Genomic DNA, 9,124 nt, shown 5'->3' on the forward strand with positions numbered 1-9,124 from the left:
GTAGCTTCCCAAGATGAGTGTAAGACATCAGTGTTTCTAGATGTATTTGTCACCTTTATAATCAGCTCTTGTTTCTCTTTAACATGTCATCTGAAGAAGAGAAGCTAAAAATCTACTAGGGATATCATAACTATTGCTAGTTTATGGACTGAATACTTAGTGTCATTAACTCAATCGTGAAAAATGTAAAAATAGTCTGCATGTTTAGTTTCTAGTAGCACTTAAACATTACTTGAAAATATATATTTCATGCCATGTTCAAGTTAATAACTTTGCACACAGTATTTGTACCTTTTATACTTTGAAAGTGAAGGCTATTTTTTATTTATCTTTTAATTTTTGAAGGCTATTTTTAAGAATGTTATCAAAGTGTGAATGTATAGAAGTCATGCAGAAATAGGAAGTACATTTATTTGAATAAGCAATATACATAAAATATGATAACATTAAAAGGCATTCATTAATTTAGTCTTTTATATAAGACACTGGTGTGGAGTGGATGCCTACTGCTTGGGGTACTGTGTCAGGTGCTGTGAACATGAACTTGAACAAGGCACAACTGTGTTCTTAAAGTGCTTATCAACTGGTCTTTTTTCAAGATGCCCCACAAGAAGTGAGCTCGCACTGATTTCTGGTGGGAAGAGAAGCAAATACTTTTTGCATTCAGAGTTAGTTTCATTGTCTTTGTGAAAACTTCTTTCTTTTTGTAATATGCAGCCACCTTCACAAAAATCAGGTACATGGTACAGTCTCCACCCAACAGAATGGTCTTTCCATCAGGAGTTCCAAATGTGGCATCCCCAGGGTGCAGTGGTTTCCAGTTTTGATCCTCTCAGAAGGCAATTAAAGTAATAATTACAAAAAATTTTGTGTCAGACTCTAAATAATTAACCAATACCATTCCATTCTTTAAAAAGTGATACTTGAAGGATGCATTGAGAGGCATGCGAGTGACCTGACTCCACTGAAACCATGTTATTATAATTGGAAGCAGTTTCAAGAATTTCCTTTTAATTTTTATAGTTGACATGTGTAATTAGAGTTTGCTCTAATGCCATGTTTGCTCAAAAGAGATTTATAATATTGAGTAAAAATTAATGTCATATCCACCTAAGCACATATTCTACTTTTTGCCATCTGAAGTTAAATTTTGTTCAACAAAATTTAGGAAATATTCTTTCAGAACCTTCTGTGTACAAGACATTCTACTGTTGGGGACATAAAAATGAGTCACATTGTACTTGCACACAGGGAGACTTTATTCTGATGAGGATTGGTGAATGGTCTTTGGAAAAGTCCAAGACAAGGTGGATGTACTCCAGGTGAGTTACATGTTAGATTAACACCTGAAGTATCTGAAATGTCCTGCCCCATTGAGCAGGACCATTAATCCTTCAAGCACCAATGTTCTCAGATCATAGGAATTATATAACAGTTCTTCTCCAACTTGGATGTGCTTACAAATCATGTGGGGATTTGGCAAATTGCAGATTTTGATGCTAAAGATCAGGGGTGGTGCCCTGAGATTCTGCATTTCCTATATTGTCCAGCAGCATCAGCATCACCCAAGAACTTTGTTAGAAATGCAGTTTTTTGTTCCTCTCTACAGACTTACTAAATCAAAATCTTCATGCTAGCAAATTGTCAGAAGTTTACATATGGAATATTAATATAAGTACACAAAGCACTGCATGCATCTCAGTGATTTTCTCAACTCTAGGCATACAAAAGAATCACTTGGGATATTAATATACATTTACATGGATGCAGGGGCTGGCCCCATCTCAGATACAACAAATCAGAATCTATAGAGTGACTTTATTTTTACTAAATACAATTTTATTAAAATTTTATTTACTAAATTTATATATAGTAAAATTCATTAATTTTGTGTGCAGTTGAGAATCTTGGCATATACATAGCATACAGTCATATAACCTATAGCTATATAATCAGTACATCAGTTATGATCCACCTCCTCCAATCCCTCATGCTTCTCATTTTTATATTTCACTCTTCTCTTTTCTTTTCCATTCTTTCTTTCTTCCTATATTTTTCTTCCTTCCTTTCTTTAAGTCCAGATGGTTTTACAGGGTGGCATGGTTGAGAAAACTGCTCTGAAAAAGTACTTTTCAGTCAGAGATATGCCCAGAATCCCGCATTGCCCAGAATCCAAACACATTGGTTAGTGGCATTAACAGAGGTTCCCATGTAGTGCAGTGCTACCCACACCTGAGTCATATGAAATCATCTGGTGAAGTCATTTGATTCCCTGTTTCCACCTTGGTAAATTAAATCAGAACCTCTGGGGATGGGACCTGGGAACCTGGAGTTTTGAAAAGCTCCTCAGCTGGTTCTTACATGACCTGAGTTTGAGAAGCACTGGTTTGGCAGTTTGAGATGGGTTCCATTCATTTGGGAAGAAAATCACCTGGGTAATTCTGAGAAGTATTCCCATTTAAGAACCATCACTCTTAGAATATAGACAGGCAACCGGGTCCCTGCCAGTGTCTCTGGCTCCAGGGCCAGCATTCTCTATGCTCATGCTTACATTCTGCTGACAGTGCTCTTCCTGCTGTTCATCAAACCCTCCAAGTTTGTTCCAGCCCCAGGGCCTTTGCATTTGTTTTCCGTATGTCTGGCTTCTCATCTTTCAGTTTCCTGCTTCAGTGCCATTTTAGAGATAACTCATCCTGAATATTCCAACTAATTGGAACCCTTTGTTTTCCTCTATTACATTATTATTCATTTCATTCATAGTACTTACGACAGTTTGAAATGACCTGTTTTATGTATTGCTTATTCAATTAATATGGAAGTTCCAAGAGGATTCTGCCTATCTTAAATCTCAGGGCCCAAAACAGGCTTAGTAGTCATTCAAAAATATTTCCTGAGATAACTAACCAATCAGTCCCTCCTTATAGAACACTGAGTCATTCCTTATTGACTATCAGATCCAAACTATTTTCCAGATTTTTCGGACCTACCCCTAATGCTGTTAGCTGCTGATCTCAATGCCACTTCTCAATCCCCCAAGATTGCTTTTTTTTTTCTCATGGGTATTAAATGTTGTGTCATCATCATCTCAACCTGTGTGTCCAGTGCTGGGTATTTTTGTCACTTGCAAGGCTTTCTTCCTTGATTTCCTTCAAGCCTTACCTTTCCTTTAAAACAGTGCTGAAGGTTCCTTGCTCTGGTTTCTACCTGGATCCCATCAAGTCACAAAGCAGGGTTTGCCCCAGTGGTCTGTATTTGGGGCAGGATGATTTATTCAGTTGCAAGTCAAGATGACTATTGGGATCATTACATGGGGATTTGAATTGGACCAGTGGTTTTCATTCATGATCAACCAAGTCAGTAAGATCATACTATCTCAGAGTGGAGTAACTGTTATTTTTAGAAAAGTTCCCTAGGTAGTGTACAGTTAGGGCTGAAAGTCCTATAGTACGTAACCGCTCATCTCAGCTCTGAGAATGTATAGGGCACTCCATGGGAAATGGACCTCTCAACATATTGGAATCATGGCTCCTGTCTTTTTCTTTGCCATTTCCATGCATGAACTTCCTGAGTTTCCCTTTTCTTTTTTCCTCAATATGCCATCATGGATCGGCAGGCAAGGGATTCAGATACCAGGGTTCTAAGGAGGGTTAGTGAATGGTGGCAGCAATGACCCAGAGAAACAGTTTCTATCTTGCTCTAACTTTGTTGTGACCACAGGGAGGTGACAATTCCCTGGTCATCTGCAAGGACATTAGTTCTGAGTTTTCATTGATAGCTGTGGCTATGGATTGGCTCTAATTTCTAAGTCTCCATTTTCCTTTATTGCAAGAGGTATAATAGTTTCTCCCCATTGCACTTGGAGAGGAATTTTGCTTTTGTGAGAAGCCTTGGTTGACCACCCCCTCCCACCTCATTATTCTGTTATTATCATTTCTAGACTGTAATTTAGACTTTTTAATATCTAGACTATAAATTTCATAAGGCAATAGACAATGCTCACTAGTGTATCCCCTGAGTCAGCACAGGTTATACTCAATAAGTATTTATCCAGAGAAGTTTCAAATATCTTCCTTTCTAGGTTGACTATACATAGTGTCTCACAAAAGTTCAACTGTTAAAGGTTTGGTTCCCAGGCTGGCACTCCTGGGATGTGCTGGACCTTTAGGAGGTGGGGCCTTGTGGGAGGCCCTTAGGTCATTAAGGGTGTGCTCTTGAAGGAGGTTTGTAGGACCCATTCTCTTTGCTGCTCTCTGCTTCCTAAACTCAGATGTGAGCAGTTTGCTCTAATACATATTCCCGACTATTGCCCTTCTGTACACTGATAAGAGGCCCAAAGCAACAGAGTCACCCAATAAATCTTGGACCCAGACTAAATAAAACTTTTCCCTTTAAAAATTAATTGCCTCAGGTATATCATTTAGTGATGGAAAGCTAACTAATACACTTCTCTATGCTGCCATGGTTTTGTGACCATCAATTAAGCTAGTGTACACACAATGTTATATGAACTGTGAAGTTCTACTCAAAGGTACAGCATTATTAGAATATTTTCAATATTTTAAAGAAACAGCAAAAATCACCTGCAGATTAGGATGGATAATAGCAGCTATTTCTCCACTTTCATTCCTGGGATAATCAACCTTCTCCATTATTTTATAGATCTCAATAGCACAGGAAAGAAATTCTTTTCCTACCAAAAAAAAAAATAATACATATTATGGCAACTAAAAAAATCTTTAAAAAAGGGAAGTTGATACTTTAAGGAAGAAAGGAAGGAAGAACAACAATAAAATGAAGACAGTTACAAGGAGAATATGTTAAGTTTAGCTAAAGATGTTCATAAATGATATAAAGTCAAAATGTTCTGCAATTATTCCTATCAGTACACTGACAATCAGAAGTAGAAAATAGAACTTAAAAAGCCTGTGTGGGAGAACAAGAGCCTGGGACTGCAAGTCAGGACCCTGGACTCTGTTCTGCTGACTGTGTCATCTTTTTGTTTGCCTAGCTCTATAATTTTGAGCAAGATGCTTAACTTCTAGAGGTTCACTTTCACTACTTGTCAAAAGAGGGTTTTGATTGAGTCTATCTTGTAGGACCCTTCCAGCTCTGACTTTCAGGGATTGCATATTTTCAGGGGGACTATCAGCAAGTTAGGGTGCTTCAGCCTAGGGGCTCTTCCTCTTAACCAAGATCATTAAACACTTAGATGGTTCTTGAGCAGTATAATCTTGGGATGCAGGCAGTCTACCAGCAGTGGAGTTCAGCTTCCAAACATATGACAACATCAATTGGCTGAATGCCCAGAAACTTGGAAAAGGGAGTAGTTTACATAAATACCATGCGACTTTTGAGCAAACAGGAACATGTGTCCAATGGTATGTCCACAGTATGCTATGGTTTCATCTCAAAGGAAAAATCTTCCTTTGCCTTTAAAGTGGAGTTGTGAAGGGGAGACACTGTGATCAATCCTGCTTCAGCTAACTTTTGCTTAGTAGTGTACTTTCCCAGAACTTAGTGACCTAAAGCAACAACCTTTTTAATTTAGCTCGTAGTTCTGTGGGGTGATTAGGCAGTTCCTCTAGTCTGGACTGTCTTTACTGGTTTCTGATTGCCTTGCTCATGCATCTGGGGTGAGCTGGCAGATCAGCTCATGACTGGATGATCTGGGATGGTCTCAATCTAATATCTGGCAGTTGACAGGCTAAAGGCTCGAGCTGCCTGATTATTGGTAAGGGTGTCTGAGGATGACCTTTTATTATCCATCAGATTAGTGTGGACCAATTCACATAATAGCCATACAGAGTTCCCAAAAGCCACAAGAGGGCAAATCCAAATGTGTAAGTCCCTTTCAAGTCTCCTTTGTGACAAAAAAAAGAAAAAAACCGCCACCTAGGCAAACCAGATTCAAGAGATGGGTGACTGATGAATGCAAAAAAGGAGAATGGAGTGTCCCCATACCTGTGGTAGGGATATAGGGACCATAATTTGTAAACTTTGCTTTCCACTCAGATTTGTGGCATTCTCTCTGGATATATCATTTATTAATATATTAGAGTTCCACACTTACTATTTGAGAATTTCTTGTGAATATGTTGTGACCTCCCCAATAACAGTTCTATTAGACAATATAGAACCTGCTCACATACAAAGATGGTGAACAGCTCATTTTTAGTTTTCATGACTATGGAGTCAAGGATTCCCAAACACAGAAGTTTCTGTGGTCACAGAGGGCTGCACAATATAAGACTAAGGAATTACCTTCCTCATAGGCACTGAACTGCACAGTTGCTATGTCATTATAATTACATCTTTGTCAAAAATTTCATACTTATATGTGTTTCTTTGAAATGTGGAACTGCTAGGTCATAAGACTTGCACAGTTTAATAAGTAGATACAGTAGATATTATAAAATTACCCTTTAAAGTGTCTTAACCAATCCAAATATTTGTCAGCAAGAAATGAGAGTATCTACTTTTTCTATACCAATACTTTATAACATCAGATTCTACTTTTTCCAATCTAATGAAGAAAAATGTTTTCTCACACTGATTTGCATTTCTCTTATTTGCATTTCTCTTATTACTTGTGATATTGAACACATTTTCTACCTTTATTGAACATTTGCATTTCCTACTCTGTCTTTGGTTTTTAAAATGGAGATTAATAGGATTTGCATTGTTTATTTGCCAACTGGTTTTCTTGTATGTGTATCTTCTGGTCATTGAAAAACAGCTGAGGTGAAAAAAAATTGAAAAAGCATCTAAGATTATAAGCAAAACAAATTTGACCTAGATTACAATTACTATTTCAATGTTTAGTGGTTAAGTTTTACACAAACACACACACACACACACACAGAGTAAGTGATGCACACATATGTAATATATGTATAGTATTGTTATGGTTTGGATATGAACCTAAAACTCCTATGTTAATATAGGAATATTCACAAGTGAAATGATTTGATTATGATAGTTAAAATCTAATCAGTTTATCCTAGTTTGAATGGACTAAGTGGTAACTATAGGCAGGTGGGGAGTGACTGGAAGACATGGGTCACTGGGAGTGTTCCTGGAAGGGTTCACCTTCTCTGAGGCCCCCTCCCTCTCTGCTTTCTAGCTGCCACATACTGAGCAGCTTCCCTCTGCTATGCTTTTCTGTCATGATGTCTGCCTTGCCTTGGCCCAGAGCAATGGATCCAGCCGACCGTGTACTAAGTCTTTAAGAATGTGATCCAAAATTAAGTTTTCCTTCTAAGTTGTCCTTGTCAGATATTTTGGTCATAATGACTAACACACACCTATATGTGCAAATAACCACAATTAAGGAAACAACTCTTACCCACTACTCACCTTCATTGAACTGATATATAAAATCAAGAACATGTTTTATGATTTTTCTTATTTGATCCAAAATATCAGCTTGCAGAACACATTGGAGTTGTTGACCAACTTCTACACTAAGGAACAGAAGAGGAGATAGTAATATTACATAAATATTAGAACATATTTTGAAATTAAGCATTTTTATAACTAGAATCCCATTATTATAAACTATTTAAAAGTTAGACAGTTAGCATCATGAAAAGCATTTGAGACAGAATGTTCAGCAAAATATAAAGCAGAATATTTACATGTTTAAATATGCATAGAGAGAAATGCATAGTGAATAAAAACTGAAAGAGAACATGGAAAAATTCACAGACTTTTGCTTGAGTATTTAGAACTCAGCGTTATTTTTCCTTTAAATTTACTTCAATAAGATTCAAATATTTAAGTAGCATAACATAGCAAAAGAAGTAGACAAACCTGTAATGACAAAATAATAGATGGTCACAAAGAGAAACTGTCACAGACCTAATATTCAGCTCTAACAGGGAGACAGACATCAAGTTAGTCAGTGAAATCTAGCAAGATGAAGTCTAAATTTAAATTAACATGCAGTCTATGTGGTTTGGGGACAACATTGTTATACTTAATATTAATCCATTCTGACAAGATGGATTCTTATTTTCTGTAGAAAAATGTGTATTTCCTCTAACCTCAATAAAATTATGATTGTACTACCAGATCTATTGCCTATAGCTGTCAAGCATCCATCCTTATATATACATAGTAATCCTTCTCCACCTGTCCAGGTCTCCCACAAAGTCATCACTCCAATCATTGCTTTCTCCTTTTATCAAACTGTTTACTAAGTATATCACCCACATGCATTCTCTTCTACTCAACTCAAATATATTCTTTAACCCATCCTATTTTCACTCATTTCTATTATTTTCCAGTTCTAAAAATCTCATTATATTGCATTGTGTTTAACCTTCTTGGATATATATATAGGCATTTATTTAAGTATATGGTATCATAAGTGTGGCTAAGGTATGCCTCTGCATAAATGATTTGTACAAACGAATGACCATTGTGTTCATGGATATGTCTGTGTGTATATTGTAGAAGACACTGTTGTTTGCCTACCCGAAATGTATTCCATTTTCCTCTCTTCTTACACAATCATAATTTTGGCTGAGTACCCAATCTTTCAGGTAAATGAACTTTTCTTTGGCTTAAGACTAAATATCCAATAGTTTAATTCATTCATAGTAATCCAATTTTCCTAATGATTTAAGAATGGAAATGTGATTCAGTTCTGATAAAGAGGGAATATGGAAAGATAAGTAGGGGAGTTCCTGAGGGTTCCTTCCTCCATTAGATACTGTCATGTTGGCATATGATACTTGGAACTACAGTGGACTCTTTATGGCCTGGGGTCAGCTAACAACTTACTAAAACCAGGTAGATAAAAAGAGCCTGGTCCCTCATGACATCGTTAAGTTGTTATGTAAAATAATATGCTAATATTATTGTTTAAGGCATTTTAGGTTACCTGCAGCCAAAAGCATTCTACATATTCTTGTTTTGGAAGGGGATGAAGGTGTGATTCAGGTAGTCCTATATAGGACAGGGAGAAGCTATGGACTAACTGGAAGGAGTGCAGACTTCCCTGAGAAGGGCCAGTTATTGAAAGTTTATTTTGGTTTTTGGCTTCTTTGTTTTTGTATCTGTTTCTTGTTTGTCTCCTTGTGGGTGCAGAATAATAGTTTGGCTGGCCCTATTTTCCAAA

At 37.0% G+C, this 9,124-nt stretch overlaps 1 long non-coding RNA gene across 1 annotated transcript; it reads right to left on the bottom strand.

The window, feature by feature from the left end:
- Positions 1-536: 536 nt before the first annotated feature.
- On the bottom strand, positions 537-7,427 carry LOC306656132. Its single transcript, XR_013762422.1, has 3 exons — positions 7,357-7,427; positions 4,581-4,690; positions 537-829 (listed from the first exon to the last, which is right to left on the bottom strand). It is a non-coding gene; the product is annotated as an uncharacterized lncRNA (long non-coding RNA).
- Positions 7,428-9,124: the final 1,697 nt, after the last annotated feature.

The sequence above is a fragment of the Sciurus vulgaris genome (assembly GCF_902686455.1).
Source record: "Sciurus vulgaris genome assembly, chromosome: 3".
NCBI classification, from domain to species: domain Eukaryota; kingdom Metazoa; phylum Chordata; class Mammalia; order Rodentia; family Sciuridae; genus Sciurus; species Sciurus vulgaris.